The sequence below is a fragment of the Pongo pygmaeus genome, chromosome 1 (genome assembly GCF_028885625.2).
Source record: "Pongo pygmaeus isolate AG05252 chromosome 1, NHGRI_mPonPyg2-v2.0_pri, whole genome shotgun sequence".
Taxonomy (NCBI): Eukaryota; Metazoa; Chordata; class Mammalia; order Primates; family Hominidae; genus Pongo; species Pongo pygmaeus.
This window is the reverse complement of record NC_072373.2, coordinates 70,683,124-70,706,469: the sequence shown is the minus strand read 5'-3', so window position 1 is coordinate 70,706,469 and position 23,346 is coordinate 70,683,124. Positions and strand designations below refer to the sequence as shown.

The 23,346-nt window shown below is 40.4% G+C and overlaps 1 protein-coding gene, 1 non-coding gene and 1 pseudogene across 5 annotated transcripts in view; 2 read left to right on the top strand and 1 right to left on the bottom strand.

The window, feature by feature from the left end:
• Window positions 1-23,346, bottom strand: part of ABL2 (ABL proto-oncogene 2, non-receptor tyrosine kinase) — a 126,955-nt gene that overhangs the window by 97,148 nt on the left and 6,461 nt on the right. The gene's annotated exons all lie outside the window — the stretch shown is intronic.
• On the top strand, window positions 1,598-1,738 carry LOC129023712 (small nucleolar RNA SNORA67). Its single transcript, XR_008496878.1, has one exon. It is a non-coding gene; the product is annotated as a small nucleolar RNA SNORA67 (small nucleolar RNA).
• Window positions 18,573-22,238, top strand: LOC129017795 (UDP-GalNAc:beta-1,3-N-acetylgalactosaminyltransferase 1-like; annotated as a pseudogene).

The window sequence follows — 23,346 nt, the reverse complement described above, 5'->3', positions numbered from 1 at the left end:
CAACATTTAACTTTTGGTAGAGTCAGGGTCTCACTGTGTTGCCTAAGCTGGTCTCAAACTCCTGGGCTCAAGCGATCCTCCTGCCTCAGCCTCTCAAAGTGCTAGGATTACAAGCATGAGCCACTGCACCTGGCCCCCAATGCCCTTTTTTTTTTTTTTTTTTTTTTAAGACGGGTCTGCCTCTGTCTTCCAGGCTAGAATGCAGTGGTACAATCTCGGCTCACTGCAACCTCCGTCTCCCAGGTTCAAGAGATTCTCATGCCTCAGCCTCCCAAGTAGCTAGGATTATAGGCGCATACCACTCCACCTGGATAATTTTTGTATTTTTAGTAGAGATGGGGTTTTGCCATGTTGGCCAGACTGGTCTTGAACTCCTGACCTCAGGTGATCTGCATGCCTCAGCCTCCCAAAGTGCTGGGATTGGAGGCATGGGTCAACGCGCCTGGCCCACAACACTTTCTTGAGTTACTTTTATGTTGTCTCACTTTCAGTTCTCCTTCCTGAATAATATATTTCTATACAGTACAGAACCTTATCAGATAGCTAGACACCAAGATACAGTTTCACAAAGATAAAACTTAAACAGAAGTCTGTCAGTCACAAATTAAGAGCCTTTTTTTTTCTCTCCTTCAGATCCCAAACTTAATTTTAGTTTCGCATATTCTATCTCCTACCCTATTTGGGCACAACTTAAACCCAAAAAATACTATCTACCCATTGAAAGCTTCCATGTAGAGACTTTGTATGAACATGTAGATTCCCATTATAAACTTACCTGATCCACTACTGTGTTGGGAGTCTTCAAGGACACCCTCAGATTTGATGATTCACTAGGAGGACCCAGAAAACTCAGCACATAGTTGTACTCATGGCCGTGCTTTATCACAGCAAAGGGATATAAAGCAAAATCAGCAAAGGAAAAAGGTGCATGGGGCAATGTCCAGAGAAAACCAGGCACAAGTGTCCAAAAGTCTTCTCCCAGTGGAGTCACACAAGACATACTTACTTCCTCCAGCAATTAATTATAACAACATGTGTAAAATGCTGTCTCCAAGGTTCTTCTTAGGGGGTGATCACATAAGCACCCTCTGCCTACTACACAGCAAAATTCCAGACTCCCAGAAAGAAAGGTGTTCTGTATAAACCACATTGTTTATACAAACAGCTTAGGCACAATGGGCCACTCTTTTTGGTTCTGGAAATGGTAGGAACCCTCCCCAAACCCAAGTTCCTAGATGCCAGCCAAGGGCCAACCTTGCAAGCAGACCTCGCTAAGCATATCAGTCTCAATCAGGCCTGCTATGTTAATTCTTTCTGCACAACTGAGATGTTCTCTTTGGAAATAACATGGTTTTTTGTCTTGTTTTTGGAGTTCCGTGTTTTTCTATTCAAAATGCACCCCCATTTCCTGTCACTTTAACTAAAATTACCTTATTGAAATTTGTATCTTTTTGTAACTTATCAGCTACTTATGCCCAACTTTTAAAACTTTTACAAGCCACAAATATGGTGGATACACTATGGGATGATTAAATTATTTGTCTATACTTAAGTAGAATACCTATGAGAAAAATCCCTTTAAGATTTAAAGATGGTAATCCAAGGTGATTCCCTCTCCAAGGGGAACATCCAGTGCCCCTCTCAGGAAAGTAGCAACCTGGAATAGAATCTGGCATGCCTAAGGCATTTAGGGAACAGGGCTGGTTATTTCCTCTGCCTTCCTTGGCTGCCTACATGGATACCTAAGTGTCTTCCTTTCAGGATAGCGTGTCCTCTCGTGCACATGCTGAAGAGTTGTCTTTCTTGACGTAGGTCAGAGGCATTGATATGCAGCAAGTTTCTTTAGTCATCAACTATGACCTTCCCACCAATAGGGAAAATTATATCCACAGAATCGGTCGAGGTGGACAGTTTGGCCGTAAAGGTGTGGCTATTAACATGGTGACAGAAGAAGACAAAAGGAACTCTGAGACATCGAGACCTTCTACAACACCTCCATTGAGGAAATGCCCCTCAATGTTGCTGACCTCATCTGAGGGGCTGTCCTACCACCCAGCCCCAGCCAGGGCTCAATCTCGGGGGTCTGAGGAACAGCAGGAGAGGGGAGGGAAGGGAGCCAAGGGATGGACATCTTGTCATTTTTTTTTCTTTGAATAAATGTCACTTTTTGAGGCAAAAGAAAAAAAAAGATTTAAAGATGGTAAAAAAAAATAATCTTAGCACACTGGGATAAATATTATTTGATGCAATTTAACATATATATCATTATTGGTCTTCTATAATGTAACAGAATTGGTAACTATTAATACTTTTTTAGCAAAGAAAAGAAAAACGTGGCTCTTACTTCTGCTTATTACCAATTAATATGCACATTTACAAATTAGCTGCTAACACTATGGAAGTGCTATTCTTTTAAAAATCACCACCTAAAAACTAGACAGGAAACCCACGCTTCCCTCTTCTTAAAAGAAATTAACTCATGACATTTTAAAAGGAATTAGCCTTGCTGTCCTCCTACACATTTTTGTTTTCAATAGTTAACAGTACCTTAGACTGAGTATGTTCTGTTCAACAGGTCACATAAAAAATTAACATCACAAGAATATTTTACCTCAGCTTAAAAAATAGGAAAGGAGCTTAAATACCTGTATACAAATGTGTACTTCCTTAGTTTTTGGTTACACCAGCAAATTAAGTAACACTGGACTGTAAGTGAATCAGTGATTGATCTGTACCCTGAAATAACTGCTGAAATGCCTTCTGCCTTTTTCCCCCACAATCACTTCTGTTAACATATGTCCTGTCCTCATGTAAACTTAATACGAGCTTAACAGAATGAAGAATACAGACGCCTTCAAGGAACTGAATCTAACAGAAGAAACAAATAACAATAAAAATTGTAAGACAAAAGTACTGGATGTTAAATAGTGTGAAAAGAAATAAATGTGCAGTAAGTTCTAAAGAGAGGTAAAAACAAAAACCAACCACCAAAAACCCTTTCTCCTTCAATTTAAGATCTCCAGTTTAGAAGGTTCAAAATATATGAGTGAAAAATGACAACAAAAAATTGCTTTGTATATGTTTTGGTTAGCAACACAAAATGATACACATCAAAGAGGCTTTAAAAGGATATGCCCCAGAACTTCTATTAGATTGTTGTCTCCCAGTAGGAAAGTGGGTATGGGGTTTGTTTTTAGTTTTTGCTTGATTTTTTCCCATAATAAAACATACTGCATTTGTAAAAAGAAAAAATCATTTTTTTTCATTTCCCATCAGAGAAGTAAAGGAAGAATGTAGTATATACACGGCTTATATTTTTTCTTTTTCCTAAAGACAAAACAAAATCTGTGTTTTAATAAACATTTTATACTTGCACAAAGAATGAAGGTTTTCCTCTCTTCTGTTGCCTTTGTAAGCTGTTTCCTTAAAACTCAGTGATCAAAATAAATAAAATACAACTAAGTACTCCAGAAAAGATCTTCAAATTGGAAACCAGTTAGTATGCACCATCACCCTTCCCTATCAGTACAGACTGCCCTCTCACTGAGGTCATCCTCTCCAGGTAACTTTCCTGGATCATCCCTCATTTTCAAGTATTATTATCCCAAAGATCATTCTTCTCAAAGTAAACAGTCTTTTTTTTGTTGCTATGTTCATTGCAAATAAGAAAAAAAAAAAAAACCTCTATTTTTATTTTTGTTACAAGCTATACACAGAAGCCCATGCATTAAGAAAGGCATCTTGGTAGGCAATAGCTTAGAGTTAGGTCTCAGGTCTCATGTTCCAGCTCTGGCCCCACATACTATACATTATTTCATTTAGTATGAAATTGGGATAAGAGAATTCTTTTGTCAAATTACGTGCCAGTATCACACTGTTTTAAATACTGCATTTTTATAACAGGCAGCATAGCCTGGTGGTTAAGAGAGTACACTTGAGCTAAACTGCCTGGCTTTTTGACCCTTGTTTTTACCACTTCCTTGGCTGTGTGGCCTTGCGCATGTTATTTAACATCCCATAATTCAATGTCCTTATTTGTAAAATGGACATGATAATGACACCTATCTAATAGAAAGAGCTGATGTGAGGATTAAAAGTTTTAGGCTTTTAAAATATTTCCATTTGTTTATTTATTTATTTAGAGATGGAGTCGCTCGCTCTGTCGCCCAGGCTAGAGTACAGTGGCCCGATCTCAGCTCACTGCAACCTCCACCTCCCAGGTTCAAGCAATTCCCCTACCTCAGACTCCCGAGTAGCTGGGATTACAGGTGGGCACCACCACGCCCAGCTAATTTTTGTATTTTTAGTAGAGATGGGGTTTTGCCATGTTGGCCAGGCTGATCTCGAACTCCTGACCTCAGGTGATCCACCCACCTCCGCCTCCCAAAGTGCTGGGATTATAGGCATAAGCCACCACCTCCGGCAAAATATTTCCTTTTACATACTATCTGCTCACTGCAAAAAAATATTCAAATAACACAGACATATGTAGAGTTAAAAGTGAAAGTTCCCTCTGCATCTCTACTCCTACCCAGCAAGGAACCTAAAAAAATACTAAGATGAGCTGGGTCTGGTGGCTCACACCTGTAATCCTAGCACTTTGGGAGGCCAAGGCGGGCAGATCACTTGAGGCCAGGAGTTCAAGACCAGCCTGGCCAACATGGCAAAACCCCCTCTCTACTAAAAAATACAAAAATTAACCGGACGTGGTGGCGCATGCCTGTAATCCCAGCTACTCGGGAGGCTGAGGCATGAGAATCGCTTGAACCTGAAAGGCAGAGAGTACAGTGAACCAAGATCACGCCACTGCACTCCAGCCTGGGTGACAGAGCAAGACCCTGTCTCAAAAAGCAAAACAAACACACACACACAAAAAAACAAACTAAGATGATTGTTTTAGACCAACTGATAACTTATTTGTTTCATTCACAGTTGTCTGGACCAAGAGAAACCTCCTCTGAATCTGATTAATAGACTCTGTACATCGCTTATTCCGATAAATGTAGTTACTAGATAAAAACATGAGTAGTGTCTCCAAGGAAGGGGTTCAGAGTGGTGCATGTAACATAACGGGTGACCCAAATATTCAGCAACCAGCAGAGCAAAGTCATTACAACTCTTTTTTTTTTTTTTTTTTGAGACTGAGTCTCGCTCTGTCGCCCAGGCTGGAGTGCAGTGGCGTGATCTTGGCTCACTGCGACCTCTGCCTCCTGGGTTCAAGAGATTCTCCTGCCTCAGCCTCCTGAGTAGCTGGGATTACAAGTGCGTACCACCACACCCAGCTAATTTTTGTATTTTTAGTAGAGACGGGGTTTCACCATGTTGGTCAGGCTGGTCTCAAACTTTTGACCTCGTGATCTGCCCACCTCAGCCTCCCAAAGTGCTGGGATTACAGGCATAAGCCACCGCACCCGGCCCATTACAACTCTTGATCAAATATTTCCAGCTGCCCTCCCAGGCACATAACAAAACTACACTTTCTCCATGCCCCCCGGCAATACATGAGACCATATGACTTGCTTTGGCCAGTGAGATATAAAAGGAAGTGATATACATCCCTTCTGGCTTTTAGTTTCCACTAGTACTTGACTCATCACTCTGTTTCTCTCTGCAATGGTAACTGCCAGCTTTCTAGAATGATGGTTGAAGACTCTGTCAGCCTGGGTCTCTGGGTGATAAAAAATGGGTATAGCCCACCTCTCACCTCCTTTGGGGGGGTCTGAGGGGGTAAGAACCACCTCCTGATCCATATGGGACATGTATTACAAGTAACAAACTTTGGATGTGTTAATCCACTGAGATTAGGGAGGGTGGTTAAGGGGGATTGTTGTTGTGGTACTAACTTATTACCTAGTCTATCCTGATTAGACAGACCAACTGATTCTAAAGTTAAAATAAAATATAAGCAAACAAGAACAGCCAGGAATATTCTGAAAAAATAATAATGAAGAGGAACTAGCTCTGCCAATAACAGCAAAAAAATAAAGACCTAATACTTATACAGCACCAACTACATGCTAAGTACTTTTCTAAGCACTTTATATAGCTTAACTCATGTAATCCTTGCATCAGCCCTCTATTAGATAGGTATCATTATCATCTCTATTTTACAAATAAGGACATTGAATTACAGGGATGTTGAATAACATGCCCAAGGTCACACAGCTAAGAAAGTGATAAAGACAAGACTCAAAGTTAGGCAGCTTAGTTCAAGTCTATACCCTTAATTACCATTATACATTATAATGTATACATGTATATTATATAAGTACAATAATTAAAACTGTGATATTGGCACATTATTTGACAGGCAAATTAAGAGAACATAAAGTGCAGAAATAGAATCAAATGCACACAGGATTTAGCATATAAAAAGGTGGATAAAAGCTTATTCAACACATGGTTATTCTGAAATCCCCATCCCCTTTCTATAAGCAATTCCAAATTCAAGGCATTTATTCTATAGCCATACTAGCACATGTCTAAAATGACACATATTAGGGTTTGTACTAGGACACTGTTTACAACAGCAAAAAATTGAAAACAAAGTAATTATATAATTCATCCACACAATGAAATGCTATGCATCCATTAAAAAAAAAAAAAAAAAGCAAGTTCTTTATTTACTGACATGAAAGAATGTCCAACATAAGCTATATAATAGCATCCATCTAGGGGGGAAAAAAAAGAATGGGGAGAATATACATGGATACAGGTACACATGCATAATATATCTCTGAGAGTATATACAAGGAACTGGTGATTTGGATTGCCAAAATTTGGGTGGCTGAAGAAAAGGAGTGGCAGGAAGACTTCAAACTGTATCTCTTGAATTTTGAACCACATAAATGTACTGACCCTTCAATAAACAAACAAATGATTTAAAAAATTTTTTTTTTAAACTGAGCCATTTAGCAGCAGGGATAAATGCCGAAAGGATAGATTGAGAATTCTCTTGATAAAGGAGCTGAGCAGCCATTACACTCCACATACAAGCTGAAACTGAGAAAGCCAGTTGGAAGAAAGGAAAACTGAACAGATGTACAGAGCAAAAAAGAGATGCCAAACCTTGCAGTTCCTGAAAGACAGAGACAGAATATGCAGTCTTAATTTCTAATAGCTTGCCAGCTCCAGTTTCCAACAGGCACAGCTGTACAGTGATGCCTGTCCATGGAGTGTCGTGATCCCCAGTATGCCCACATAACAACAGTCCCTTCCATTACCTTCTGAAGTTAGCTCCTCTGATTCTCCATTCCTTTCTTTCTTTTTGTTTTGTTTTGTTTTTTTTTTTGGTTAGGGCCTCTACCACTAGCTGTTCTATCTATCCGAATAAGAACGTATTTTAGGATCATTTCAAAGTGTCCTTTGTGAGAGAAGAAAAGAAAGATTGTGATTTACCCAAGTGAAGTGCTGGACGTATCCAATCAGAATGTTAGTATTAAAACAACAACTATACATTATAAGTCCAGAAGCACAGAAATCTGGTAATTAAGCGTAGGCACAGAACAAGCCTGATACAATATACTACCTTGTACTAAGCTCTCAAAATTCTCTCAGCCTTAACATTTTTTAGATTTTTTAAAATTTATTTACAATTGTCTGAAACCTATTTCAACCAATAAAAATGTTAAAAAAAAAAGTTTAAAAAGCAATAACAGCTATCACTTTTTGAGTACTTACCATTAATCATGTACTAGTTGAGAATTTTACATGTAATAATTCCTTAATTCTCATAACTCTATGAGGTAGGTATTATTAGCATACCTATTTTACTGGTGAGAAAAGAGACACATAGAGAATGAGTAACTTGCCCAGGAATACATTATTTCTAAGGTCTCTTCAGGTTGTAAATTTTTTTATACCTATGTCAAGCTACCAAAATCAGAAATTTAACACAGGATCTAAACCCACACAGACTGACACCAGAGTCCATGCTATTAACAGCATGTTTATAAATGATTATATCTCTGACTGATATTGTCACTGAAAACACTCAATCAGAAAATCTAAATGCTTCATGAATTATTAGTTTAAGAAAACAAGGTCAATAAATCATTCTAATTATCTCTTAAATATCCTTTTTTTTTTTAATAAGTATTTTCCTGGTAATAGCAGTTATCTACTTTCCCTTTATAAATATTTACTTCAGACTCAAGTCTACAAAATATCGGAGAAAGGCACAAAAATAGTACATGAAGACTAGTCTAAAAATAAATCAGTTATATTTATTAACCTTTAATAAAGTGAATTGTATATGTTATATATATTTTTTCAACTTTTAAGTTTGGGGGTACATGTGCAGATTTGTCACATGGGTAAATTGTGTGTCACTAAGGTCTGGGGTACGAATAATCCTGTCACCCAGGTAGTAAGCACAGCGCCCAACAGGTTTTTCAACCCTTGCCCCTCCCATTCTTTCCCCTCTAGTAGTTCCCAGTGTCTATTATTCCCATCTTTATGTCCATTTGTACTCAATGCTCAGCTCCCACTTATAAGTGAGAACATAGGGTAATTGGTTTTCTGTTCCTGCATTAATTCACTTAGGATAATGGCCTCCAGCTGCATCCATGTTGCTGCAAAGGACATGATTTTGTTCTTTTTTATGGCTGCATGTATATATTTGATTTTTTCTCTATCATATTATCATGAAGGCTTCGGGAAGACTGGAATATCAATGCGGGATATCTCCCCTCAGATGCAGCAGAGAATTGGGAAACAACAAAACTTAAATCAAGCTCTGCAACCTACTAGCTGTATGGCCTGAAGGCAGAAGACAATCTCTCCTAGCCAAATGTCCTTGTCTGTAAAGCCAGAGAGTATGTTCAGCTCTTAGAGCAGTTCTGAGGATTAAATGAAGTAGCAGGATAAAGTGTCTGACACACAAGCAAGCACCCAATCCCTAAACCACTCTACCAGTAAAGCACAACGGTTAAGAGTGTAATTTTTGGAGTTATATGCCTTGTTCTGAAAACTGTTTTCATCATTTATCAGCTAAGAATTAAATGAGATAAAGTTTACAGAAATGTTGGCACATAAATGCTCAATAAATAACGTAATAATACTACCAAAAGCAAAAAATAGGCACTAACAAAAAATAACTAGAAACTAAATCTAGAAAAATGGGTTAGATTCTAGTCTTCCTGTGCTCTAAGACTGGGTTCAGGGCACACTACTCCAAAATACAGCACCTTGGCATTTGAGGAAACAGCAGAAGCAAAGAGGTCTCTCTGACCTTCTCCAGTCCTTCTCCTCTGAAGCAGACCATAAAAGAATTATCTGATCTTCTTCTCTGAAGTAGGTTATAAGACCCTCATTCCAGAGGTACCCTCCCTTTACTCAGAGAAAAGGAATGTCCTTATCTCTGAAGACTCAGGAACATTGAGAAGAATCTGACCAAACAAGCCTTGCTAAGTTCCCCCCAGGTTATTATCATTAGATCATTCTCCCTCTGTCCATCAGACTTCTACACACTGTCCACTCTCCATCAAACCTAACCCATAAAATTACACAAGTTTCCCTGTTGATTTGGGTCTTCATTTCTGAAGGTTCCATGTCACATAAAACTTAAATAAATTTGTATGTTCTTCTCATTAATCTGCCCTTTGCCGTAGTGGTCTCAGCCATGAACCTAGCAACGGATGAGGAAAAGATACTATTTTTTCTCCCCATACATCTACTGCTAAGCTATGGGTCCATAATCAACTTGTTTCAACTACCCAAGTATCATTTACCCATCTGTAATTCAAATATATTAGAATATATGACTTCTACAGTCTCTTCCAGTTCTAAATTTTTATACCTATGTCTCTCTAGCTACCAAAATCAAAAATTTTAACCTTAAAAACAACCAACACCCTCATACAAATACTCACTCTCAGGAAAAAGAAAAACAAACCAGCAGGAGATTCAGAGAAATTCAGAGATTCAGAGAAATGACCCAAAATGGCCAGCTCTTAAACTGCAGCCAAAGATTTCAAGTAATAAGAAACATGTTTTTTTATTTTTGTTTTTAGAGACAGGGTCTCACTCTGCACCCAGACTGGAGTGCAGTGGCACAATCACACCTCACTGTAACCTCGAACTCTTGGGCTCAAGCAATCCTCCCAACTCAGCCTTCCTAGTAGCTAGGACTACAGGCACACAGCTAACTTTTAATTTTACTTTTAAAGACAGGGGTCTTGCTATGTTGCCCAGGGTGGTCTCAAACTCCTGCCTCAAGCAATCTTCCCCCTCAAGTGCTATGACTACAGGCAGGAGCCACTGTACCAGGACAGAAATATGTTAAAAGCAAATACTCTAAATGAGAAAAAAAAGATTTTAAAAAGCAACACCGGCCAGGTGCGGTGGGTCACGCCTATAATCCCAGCACTTTGAGAGGCTGAAGTGGGCGGATTACCTGCGGTAAGGAGTTTGAGACCATTCTGGCTAACACAGTGAAACCCCACCTCTACCAAAAATACAAAAATGAGCTGGGTGTGGTGGTGCATACCTGTAATCCTAGCTACATGATAGGCTGAGGCGAGAATCGCTTGAACATGGGAGGTGGACGTTGCAGTGAACTGAGATCATGCCACTTGCACTCCAGCAGTGACAGAGCAAGACTCTATGTCACAAAAAAAAAAAAAAAAGAAGAAGAAGAAGAAGAAATAGCTTTAAGAGGAAAATTTTTAAAGGATAAAAATAAAAATATTTCGCCAGGCGTGGTGGCTCACGTTTATAATCCCAGCACTTTGAGAGGCCGAGGTGGGAGAATCACGAGGTCAGGAGATCAAGACCATCCTGGCTAACACAGTGAAACCTCACCTCTACAACAAAATACAAAAAAAATGAGCCGGGCGTAGTGGTGGGCGCCTGTAGTCCCAGCTACTCGGGAGGCTGAGGCAGGAGAATTGCTTGAACCTGGGAGGTGGAGGTCGCAGTAAGCCGAGATTGCACCACTGCACTCCAGCCTGGGCAACAGAGTGAGACTCTGTCTCAAAAAAAATAAAAAAATAATAAATAAAAATAAAAATATTTCATATACTGCCAGGAAGAAAGAATAAATATTTAAATATAAATAGATGAACATGACCTCAGACTTGAGAATATTCAAGCTTGGAAGCTTGGAAAAATATTTGCTCAGACCTGACGCCACCTTGACAACCATAGCATATAGCCAAGATGACTTTTCTCTTTAAAGATAGTTAATAATTTCAGGAAACAGAAGACTTGAAACAATTAGATCAAAGAACTTATAAAAGCATTAGAATTTTTCCAAATATCAGGGTTAATGAAAGAACAAAATAAAACAGAAAACAAGACATATAGTGATAGGATTTCATAAAGTTTTCAGTCTAAGACTTAAAAGTGCAATTAGGCTGGACCTGGTGGCTCACATCTGTTATCCCAGCACTTTGGGAGGCTGAGGCAGGAGAACTGCTTTGAGCCCAGGAGTCTGAAATCTGCCTGGGCAACAAAGGAGATGCAATCCCTAAAAAAATTTTTTTTTTAATTTAACCAGGTGGGGTGGTATGTGCCTATAGTCCCAGCTATTCAGGGGGCTGAGGTGGGAGAACCACTTGAGCCTAGGAGGTCAAGGCTGCAGTGAGCCTGTACCACCGTACTCCAGCCTGAGCAACAGCGTGAGATCCCGTCTCAAAAAATAAAAATAAAAATAAAATTTTTGTAAGTGCAATTAAACTAAAAATACAGTAATCAAAGGAAAAACATATACAGGAGAATAAAACCAAATTTAGGACAGGCATTGTGGCTCATGCCTGTAATCCTAGCACTTTGGAAGGCCGAGGCAAGTGGATCACTTGAGGTCAGGAGTTCGAGACCAGCCTGTTCAACACTGCGAACCCGGGTGATGGAGGTTGCAGTGAGCCAAGATCACACCATAGCCTGGGTGACAGAGCAAGACTCCTTCTCAAAAAAAAAAAAAAAAAAATTTAAAATAACTGTTTACCAATCAATAACTGCAAAGAAAACTCAGATTAGTTCAAAGCACCTCTGTGGAATAAAATCTGCACTGTAACATGCCAGGTACAATATCTCTGAGTGTACAATGAGGAAAATACTCTCTCCTTATGTATTTGTCCATTCTCACGCTACTGTGAAGAAATACCAGAGACTGGATAATTTATAAAGTAAAGAGGTTTAATTGACTCCCAGTTCTACATGGCCGGGGAGGCCTCAGGAAACTTAAAATCATGGCGGAAGGCACCTCTTCACAGGGCAGCAGGAGAGAGAATAGCCAAGTGAAGGGGAAAGCCCCTTATAAAACTATCAGACCTGGTGAGAACTTACCATCAGGAGAACAGCATGGGAGAAACCGCCTTCATGATTCAATCATCTCCACCTGGTTCTACCCTTGACACGTGGGGATTATTACAATTCAAGGTGAGATTTGGGTGGGGAAACAGAGCCAAACCATATCATCCTACTTGCTGAATATATCAATTCATTTAAATACTACTGAGTGCCTGGCACCATTAAAGGTACAGGGACTACAAGGGTGAACAAGACCAAGTTCCTGTTCTCACAGGGCTTACCATCTAAAGCAGCAATGTCCATTAGAAATATAATGCAAGCTGGGCAGGGCATGGTGGCTCACGCCTGTAATCACAGCACTTTGGGAGGCCAAGGCGGGTGGATCACCTGAGGTCGGGAGTTCGAGACCAGCCTGACCAACATGGAGAAACCCTGTCTCTACTAAAAATACAAAATTAGCCAGGCATGGTGGCATATGCCTGTAATCCCAGCTACTCGGGAGGCTGAGGAAGTAGAATCGCTTGAACTCAGGAGGCGGAGTTTGTGGTGAGCCAAGATCGTGCCATTGCACTCCAGCCTGAGCAACAAGGGCAAAACTCCATCTCAAAAAAAAAGAAATACAATGCAAGCTGGCTGGGCATGGTGGCTCATGCCTGTAATCCCAGCACTTTGGGAGGCCGAGGCAAGAGGATCACCTGAGGTCCAGAGCTCAAGACCAGCCTGACCAACATGGAGAAACCCCATCTCTACTAAAAATACAAAATTAGCCAGGCGTGGTGGCACATGCCTGTAATCTCAGCTACTCGGGAGGCTGAGGCAGGAGAATCGCTTGAACCTGGGAGGTGGAGGCTACAGTGAGCCAAGATCACACCATTGCAATCCAGCCTGAGCAACAGGGGTGAAACTCTGTCTCAAAAAATATATATATATAATGCAAGCTACAAATGCCATTTTACCTTTTCTAGTAACTACATCAAAAATTTAAATTCAAAAAATTAATTTTTATATATACTATTTAGTCTGATATATCTAAAATATTATTTAAACATGTAATCAATATAAAAAAATTAATGCAGTACTTTATATTCATTTTTTCCATACTGAGTTTTGAAATACAATGTGTATTTTATTACAATACTTCTCAATTAGCTTATTTGTATTTATTTATTTATTTTTACGCCTTTTTTTTTTTTTGTCTTTTTTTTTTCTTCCTTTTCGTGGAGAACGGGGTCTCGCTATACTGCCCAAGGCAGGTCTCAAACTCCTGGGCTCAAGCTATCCTCCCACCTCTGCCTCCCTGAGAGCTGGGATTACAGGCATGAGCCACCACGCCTGGCCTATTTATTTATTTTTAAATACAGAAAGGGTCTCACTATATTGCCCAGGCTGGTCTCAAACTCCTGGACTCAGGTGATCCTCCCACCTCAACCTTCCAAACTGCTAGGATTACAGGCGTGAGCCACCACTCCTGGCCAATACTTCTCAATTAGGACAAAGGACATTTCAAGTGCTCAAGAGCCATAGTGGTTACTAGCTGCCATCCTCGACAGTACCAATATAGGGAGGAAATGGATGGGTGCTGCTAATTTTTTTTCCATTTTAAATCTTGTCATATTCTTTGACTTCTAAAACTGCCTGCATGTATTACTGTGGTAAAAATAACTAAAAGAGTCCAGGCATGGTGGCTCACACCTGTAATCCCAGTACGTTGGGATGCTATAGGCAGGAGGATTGCTTGAGCCCAGGAGGCTGCAGTGAGCTATGATCATGCTACTGCACTCCAGCCTGGGTGACAGAGTTAAGACCCTATCTCTTAAAGCAAAACAAAAAAATTCTCTAGAAATATCAGTTTTAAGAAAATTAAAATATCAGTACAAAGTTATTAGATGCAATACAAGTAAGGCAACCAAACCTAGACTCAAGATGGACATACAAAATCAAGGCTTCCTATATATTAGCAATAAGCAATTAGGAAAGATTATACTTACAACAAAAATCATAAAATGCCCACTAATAAACCTACCAAGTAATGTCCAAAAACAAGATGCAGAAAATGAAAAATCTTTTACTGAGGGGCAAAAAAAAGATTTGCCTGGACTGGCAAAGGGATGTCATGTTCTTGGCCATAAGAACACAATAATGCAACATCAATTCACCCCCAAATTAACCTATAATTTGATATGACCATCAAAATCTCCTAAATCTTAACAACATAATCCTAAAGATCTTTGGAAGATATAAGATGCAACATCTAAATAAAATTTTAAGAACAGCATAATGATTGGGGAGCTAACCACATATACATACACACTATATAAGCTTACAATAATTAAAATAGTATATTAACAATGTGCAGGAGGAGACAAAGATCAATGGAACAACAGAGTTTTAAAATGACCTATATATATATATATATATATATGAGAATATATGATAAATATGGCTCTTCAAATCAGTGGAGAATTGATGAACTATTCATAAATTAATACAATGGAAAAACATTAAGTTGGTTCCAAGCTCAAATATATATACCCTTCAGATGGATTCAAATTACAAACATAAAGAAAAAACACAGGAAAGATCGAGAAGATTTAAATAATCTTATAAACAAGTATTCATCAATAAGAAAGTGATTAAATATATGGCTAAAGCATGGGACACCATAAAGCTGTCAAAAAGGATGAGAAATCTACAAATACTGGAATAGAAAGAACTTCCAGACAAATAAACACACACACAAAAATTGCGGGTCGGGCACGGTAGCTCATGCCTGTAATCCCAGCACTTGGGGAGGCCAAGGCAGACGGATTGCCTGAGGTCAGGGGTTTGAGACCAGCCTGGCTAACATGGTGAAACTCCTTCTCTACTAAAAATACAAAAATTAGCGGGGCGTGGTGGCGGGCACCTGTAGTCCCAGCTACTAGGGAGGCTGAGGCAGGAGAATCGCTTGAACCCAGGAGGTGGAGGTTGCAATGAGCCGAGATCATACCACTGCACTCCAGCCTAGGCGACAGAACAAGACTCAGTCTTCAAAAAAAAAAAAAAAAAACAATTGGGGAGAAAATTCATACAGTATAATGCCATTTATGAAACGGCAAGAGAAGTATTAATATATATACTCATATATATGTAAATACATAGAAAGTTCTGAAATGGCTGGGTGTGGAAAACACCTATCGAACCACAAACAGTAGTTTCTTCTAATAAGGGAATATGTATTGGGCCAAGAATGTCAAAGGGGACTTTCATGTCTAGTCTATATGCTTCTGAATTATTTTTTTTTTTAACCTTGAGATACCTTTGTCTATTTTTATGCCACCGAAAAATGCATGGCCAGGCACTGTGGCTCACACCTGTAATCCCAGCACTTTGGGAGGCAAAGGTGGGTGGATCACTTGAGGCCTGGAGTTCGAAACCAGCCTGGCTAACAACCCTTTCTCTACTAAAAATACAAAAATCAGCTGGGCGTGGTGGCGCATGCCTGTAATCCCAGCTACTCAGGAGGCAGAGGTTGTAGTAAGCTGAGATCATGCCACTGCACTCCAGCCTGGGCAACAGAGAGAGACTCTGCCTCAAAAAAAAAAAAAAAAAAAGAAAAGAAAAGAAAAGTGCCAATTTCAAAATGAGTAAAAGAAAGCTACTGTAACAAAAACCTTCATGTATCAACCTTTCTTTCCTATAAGGAACAGATGAGTGATACAAATTGTACTTGTTAGTATTGTCAGTTTTTTTTTAATGTTTTCTTAGCAATTACCTAGAAACAAAATGCTAAGTGGTAATCTTCAGTCCTAACTCAGTATTGTTATTTTAATTTGCTGGAATTAGCACACAGAGAGAAACATGTTAACAAAATTACATGTGTACATATTATATATTATACTAAGCTCCAGAATATTTTTCTGACCTTGTCCACATGAAGTGAAAGGTTTTTGAACACTTCTCCCTAGAAAGCAAACCCGAGAATACAAATGGCCTGGGCCTGCCCAGCTTTAGCGTTCTGCTGGATCAAAAGCCAATACTGGCAGAGTTCGCTATGGAAAAGCCAGCAGTTCTACCACGGCAGAATCGGCACATTTACAGCAAGAAGCAAGTGGGAAAAAAGCTAAGTGTTGTTTTCATATTTTTAAGCAACTAAGTTTAAACTTTGGATAGTAATATATTTAACGTGTATTTATCCATGAATTTGAGTGAATTTCATTTGAAAATACTGACAAAATGTTCTAATTAGTATAATGACAACAAATTTACATACTGAAATTATGCACTCAATCCAAAAAGGCAACCAAGAGTTTTTGTACAAAATATCCTCACAAACACAGACACACAAATCTCTTTTTAGTTGTTTCATAAGGATGTTCATCAACATCTATTTGATCAGCAACATTCTTTTAGATAGCAGTTCTGTCTAAATTGTATCTAAAAATTCTCTCAGAGCCATCAACATAGGCAATTAGTATAGAATAAATGAATAAAAAACAGAAAATGCTCTGGAGTGTTAAGCTAAAATTTTTTTAAAATTCTCCTGCCATTATCACCTGGGGGAAAAGGTCTTTATAAGTTGCATATTGCAATAATAAGCTAAATATATCATGTGGTTATATAGATTCTTTTTTTTTTTTTTTTTTTGGCTGGACTGCAGTGGCGTTATCTGGGCCTGCAACCTCCACCTCCCGGGTTCAAGCAATTCTTCTGCCTCAGCCTCCCGAGTAGCTGCGACTACAGGCATGCGCCACCATGCCTGGCTAATTTTTGTATTTTTAGTAGAGATGGGGTTTCACCACATTGGCCAGGCTGGTCTTGAAGTCCTGACCTCATGATCCGCCTGCCTTGGCCTCCTATAGTGCTGGGATTGCACGCATGAGCCACCTCGCCCAGCCAGTTACATAGATTCTAATACAAGATCATTGGAGGCCAGGCGTGGGGGCTCACGCCTGTAATACCAACACTTTGGGAGGCCAAGGCAGGCGAATCACTTGAGGTCAGGAGTTTAAGACCAGCCTGGCCAACGTGGTGAAACCCTGTCTCTACTAAAAATACAAAAATTAGCTGGGCGTGGTGGCGTGCACCTGTAATCCCAGCTACGCAGGAGGCTGAGGCAGGAAAATCGCTTGAACTCAGAAGGCCAAGGTTGAACCCAAGAGGCCGAGGTTGCAGTGAGCCAAGATCGCACCATTGCACTCCAGCCTGGGAGACAGAGCCAGACTCCACCTCAAAAAAAAAAAAGCCGCTCGGCCTGTGGCTCAGTCAGGTGTGGTGGCTCATACCTATAATCCCAGCACTTTGGGAGGCCAAGGTGGGTGAGTCACCTGAGGTCAGGAGTTTGAGACTAGCCTGGCCAACATGGTGAAACCCCATCTCTACTAAAAACACAAAAATTAGCCAAGTGTGATGGCGTGCACCTGTGGTCCCAACCACTCGGGAGGCTGAGGCAGGAGAACCCGGTGGGTGGAGGTTGCAGTGAGCCTCGATCGTGCCATTGCACTCCAGCCTGGGCAACAGAGCAAGACTCCGTCTCAAAAAAAGAAAAAAAAAAAGAAATATTAGTAACACTAAGTCTAAAGATTAAGACAGTAGTTCAACATTACCATGAGATTCCAAATGGTATGGTGAGTTCCCACCTCTCCTTCATTAGACTATCATATACATCTAAGACTCAATCCATAGCCACATACTATACAAATCTAACCCTGGCCTACCAGTCTGAAAACCTCATCACTGGTCAAGACAGATGGGGTAAAAAATGCCTAAACATCTTTGTATTATATATATACATACGTATGTATAACTACATACATACATATTCTAAAAGGTAACTAGGCACCAGCATATACCAAAACTACAGAATCACAATAGACATCCCATCTTCTTTGGTGTCTAATATTTTTTAATTTGAGCAACTAGGGTTTTATGAGTTTTAAAAGAAAAAACAGATATTGAGTACTTAGAACATGCCTGGCACACAGCCCTCAATAAATGGCAATTATTTCATTACCCAATTCATCCAGGAACTGAAATCCAATCTGCTCAAGAATGAGTCAGCAGAACTGTTTCCTACTTCCCCTTTCCCTGATAACTCCAGATTTTTTCAAAAATGTGTCGCTCAAGAGACCTCTAATGTACGAACTTTTAGAGATAAACCACCAAAAAAATGGTATGAGACTGTGGTGACTTGCATGTGGACACTAATAGGCTAGGAACAAATGAATTTCTGAACTAGTTTTCAAGAGAATTAGTACATTACACCCTGTTTTCTGACAGTCATTCAATCACCTCTGATCAAGTACTCTTCTTTTCTTTTTTTGAGACAGTCTCGCTCTGTCGCCCAGGCTGGAGTGCAGTGGTATGATCTCGGCTCACTGCAGCCTCTGCCTCCCTGGTTCAGGCAATTCTCCTGCCTCAGCCTCCCGAGTAGCTGGGACTACAGGTGCATGCCACCATGCCCAGCTAATTTTTGTATTTTTAGTAGAGATGGGGTTTCACCATGTAGGCCAGGAGGATGGTCTTGATCTCCTGACCTTGTGATCCACCCGCCTTGGCCTCCCAAAGCACTAGGATTACAGGCGTGAGCCACCACACCAGGCCAAGTACTCTTCTTAATCTCACATGAGCAGGGGATTCTCAAAGCATGGTCCCCAACCAGCAGCACCTGTAACACCTGAAAATTTGCCAGAAATGCAAATTCTTGAGCTCCTCCTCAGCCCTAAATCAGAAACCCTGGAGGTGGGACCCAGCAATCTGCTTTAACAAGCTCTCCATGCTCAAGTTTCAGAACTGTTCTATATGATTTGAAGTAGCTACATATTTACCTAGTCCAGAAGACATCTGTTAACATTGAAAAGGTTCTTAAGTATTTTGAAATCTCTATATGTGCAGTGCCACATTAAGAAAAAGCCCATCTGACTCACAACTTCAAGAAGATAATCACACTAAACAAGCTTTTTTTCTTTCTGAGACAGGGTCTCATTCTGTCGCCCAGAATGGAGTGCAGTGACGTGATTATGGCTCACTGCAGCCTCAACCTCCTGGCCTCAAGTGATCCTCTCACCTTAGCCTCCCCAGTAGCTGGGACTACAGGTGTGCACTAGCACGCCTGGCTAGGTTTTCTATTTTTTGTAGAGACAGGGTTTCGCCATGTTGCCCAGGCTGGTCTTGAACTCCTGAACTTAAAGCAATCCACCTGCTTCGGCCTCCCAAAGTACTGGGATTACAGGTGTGAGCTACCATGTCTGGCCTAAACAAGCCTTTAAGAGGAAACTTTACATCCAGAGGTAAAAATAACACAGAGAAGAAGAAGAAAAAAAAAAGGTCTTAAAGGATGTCAGATGAAGAAGATTACAACAAAGTTATTTTAAAAAGTCATTAACTATTAACCAGCAAACAAATGGGCCATCTTAGAATGAAGTCTCTATCAACTTTAAATTTGCATTGGCCAGTGTTTCTGGTTCAAGTTCTTTGATGGAAGAAAAAGATGTCTACAAGAACCAGGCACTACATATACTGATACCCAGTCCCTAAGACAAAGACAAATGGTCTAGAGAGGATATCACTTACCTTACAAGGAAGGTAAACCTAAAGTGATTTCAGATCCCCAAAATTCCCTTACCTTTTACTGCTTTCTGAAAGTCCTCTAATAAGAGTAGCTTAATAAGAACAGAAAATGAAGTAATAAATATAAATGCTAAGGCAATTCTACACTTTGGCATGCCATTGCAATGATAACAATAGCAGTGCTTAGGTTTACAAAACATTTTCACATACAACTCATATAATCTTCACAATCATCTTGAGGTAAATGACAATAAAACTGATATTTATTGAGCACCACAGTGCCTGGCACTTCCTTAAGAGTCTCGTACAATTTTATCATTTAATTATTTCAACAACCTGTTGTGAGGGATAAACCATGTACCAATGTCAGACACAAAGCAGGATTTATACCCAATTATAACTGATTTTAAAACCCACATTCTCTAAATCTCCACACTATGGCAAGACTTGGAGACAAAACTATCAGTCCCAGCTCTATCATTTAACAGCTATGTGACCTCAAGAAGTCACTTAATTTTCTAAACTCTTCTTCATCTACAAAATGAGAAGACTAATACCTGCTTCACCTATTTCAGAGTAGTTGTAAAGGTCAAATGAGATGAAAGACATAAAAGGTCTTCTTCAAAAGCTCTAAAAACTACACAAATATTATCATCATTCCCTATTTTGAAAGAGACTGAAGTAAAGAGGAATAAAAACATACAATGGTGGGGAGATGCTGGTTTTTCTTATTTGGTTTTTGTTTTCTGTTTAAAGCAGGTTGAGCACCAGCTGCCTGCCACTTGTGAGCTGGGTATGTGCCGCACAGGAGAGTGCCTTTTTAGGAGATGGTCGCTTTGTCAGGAAAATCTACCAAGGATGAAATTACCAAACCATGTCTTTTTTTCTGTTTATGGAGTAGTTCACAGCAAATCTTGAGTGTTTTGACTAAAGCATGGAATACAGAAAACAAACTTCAGCTAGTGCTTTAATCTCTGCTGAAATTCTACAGGTATGTGTTCTATAAGCAGTATATGGCAGGATTTTAAGCCAGTCTGAAAGTCTGGTTTTTAGTAGCATTATTTCTGACAACTACAAACTGCTGAATGTTCAACTGGTGAAATTGAAGGTCTTTTCACTCAGAAGAAATCAATCAAGAAGAACTTGCAGTTCGCAAGCTTCCGAGCTACTGTGGATGGCCCTGGCTCTCCAGACTGCCCTTCCCACTGAGATCTCTCACATGCAGTCTCCTGCTGCTGCTGCTCCTGACTCTCCTCCTGATGTGGTACCTTTCAGCCTTCCCCACTACAATGTGACAGAATATGTAGACTGGATGTACTTTTACAAGTATGAGCCAATTTACAGATGAGGCTTTCACTTCACACTTTGAGAGCATTCAAAATCCAATTCTGGTTATCCTAGTGATCTCCGACCCCTCAGATGTGAAAGCCAGACAGGCCATTAGAGTTACTTGGGGTGAAAAAAGTCTTGATGGGAATATGAGGTTCTCACATTTTTCTTATTAGGCCAACAGGCTAAAAGAGAAGACAAACTGTTGGCACTGTCCTCGGAGGATTAACATCTTCTTTAAGGTGATGTAATCCAACGAGATTTTTTAGACACATACAAAAACCTGACCTTGAAAACTGGCCAGGCACAGTGGCTCACATGTGCAGTCCCAGCACGTTGGGAGGTCAAGGCAGGCGAATTACTTGAGGCCAGGAGTTTGAGACCAGCCAGGCCAATATCTTGAAAATCCATCTGTACTGAAAATACAAAAATTAGCCAGGCATGGTGACGTGTGCCTGTAATCCCAGCTACTTGGGAGGCTGAGGCACAAGAATTGCTTGAGCCCAGGAGATGGAGGCTGCAGTGAGCCGAGATCACACCACTGCACTCCAGCCTGGGTGACAGAGCAAGACTCCGTCTCAAACAACCAACAAAAACAACCTATTATGGCATTCAGGTGGGTAACTGAGTTTTGCCCCATTGCCAACTACATCATGAAGACAGACACTTATGTTTTCATCAATACTGGCAATTTAGTGTAGTATCTTTTAAACTTAAACCACTCAGAGAAGTTTTTCACAGGTTATCCTCTAATTGATAATTATTCCCATAGAGGACTTTATAAAAAAAAACCCGTATTTCATACCAGGAGTGTCCTTTCAAGGTGTCTCCTCCCTACTGCAGTGGGTTGGGTTATACAATGCCCAGAGATTTGGTGCCAAGGATCCATGAAATGGTGGTCATGTAAAACCCATGATGTTTATGTCAGGATCTGTTTGAATTTATTAAAAGTGGACATTCATATTCCAGAAGACACAAATCTTTTCTTTTTATATAGAATCCATTCAGATGTCTGTCAATTTGGATGTGTGATTGCAGCCCACGGCTTTTCTTCCAAGGAGAAGATCACTTTTTAGCAGATTATGCTAAGGAACATCACATGCCATTAACTTCACATTCTATGAAAAGCCTAGAAGAACAGGATACTCTGCGGAAAGTGTTAGTACTGTGAAAAATTCATGGAGAGATCAGTGTGCTGGCTTACACTTAACTTTTTTTTCTTTTGAGACAGAGTCTCGCCCTGTCCCCCAGGCTGGAGTGCAGTGGCGTGATCTCAGCTCACTGCAACCTCCACCTCCTAGGTTCAAGTGATTCTCCAGCCTCAGCCTCCTGAGTAGCTGGGATTACAGGTGCCCGCCACCATGCCTTGCTAATTTTTTTTTTGAGACAGGGTTTTGCTCTTGTTGCCCAGGGTAGAGTGCAGTAGCACGATCTCGGCTCACTGCAACTTCTGCCTCCCAGGTTCAAGCGATTCTCCTGCCTCAGCCTCCTGAGTAGGTGGGATTATAGGTGCGCACCACCACGCCCAGCTAATTTTTGTATTTTTAGTAGAGACAGGGTTTCACCATGTTGGCCAGGATGGTCTCGATCTCCTTATCTCGTCATCCACCCACCTCGGCCTCCCAAAGTACTGGGATTACCAGCGTGAGCCACTGCGCCTGGCCTGAAACTCACGAAGAACCCACAAACTGGTTACACCTTATGATTTATTTTGACAAAAATCATGTCAGGTCCTTTAAAGATGATATTCAGACAAATATCTTTAAAATACATTTTAAATACCTTTAAAATAACAACAACAACAACAAAAAAAAACAGGCCGGGCACAGTGGCTCAGGCCTATAATCCTAACACTTTGAGAGGCTGAGGTGGGCGGATCATTTGAGACCAGGAGCTCAAGACAAGCGTAACCAACATGGTGAAACCCCATCTCTACTAAAATACAAAAATTAGCCGGGCGTGGTGGCAGCCACCTGTAATCCCAGCTACTCGGGAGGCTGAGGCAGGAGAACTGCTTGAACCCAGGAGGAGGAGGTTGCAGTGAGCCAAGATCGCGCCACTGCACTCCAGGCTGGGAGACAGAGCGAGGCTCCTTCTCAAACAAACAAAAAAAAAACACAGTCCAGATGCAGGGTCTCACATCTGTAATCCCAACACTTTGGGAGGCCAAGGTGGGAGAATCCCTTGAGCCTAGGAATTCAAGACCAGCCTGGCCCA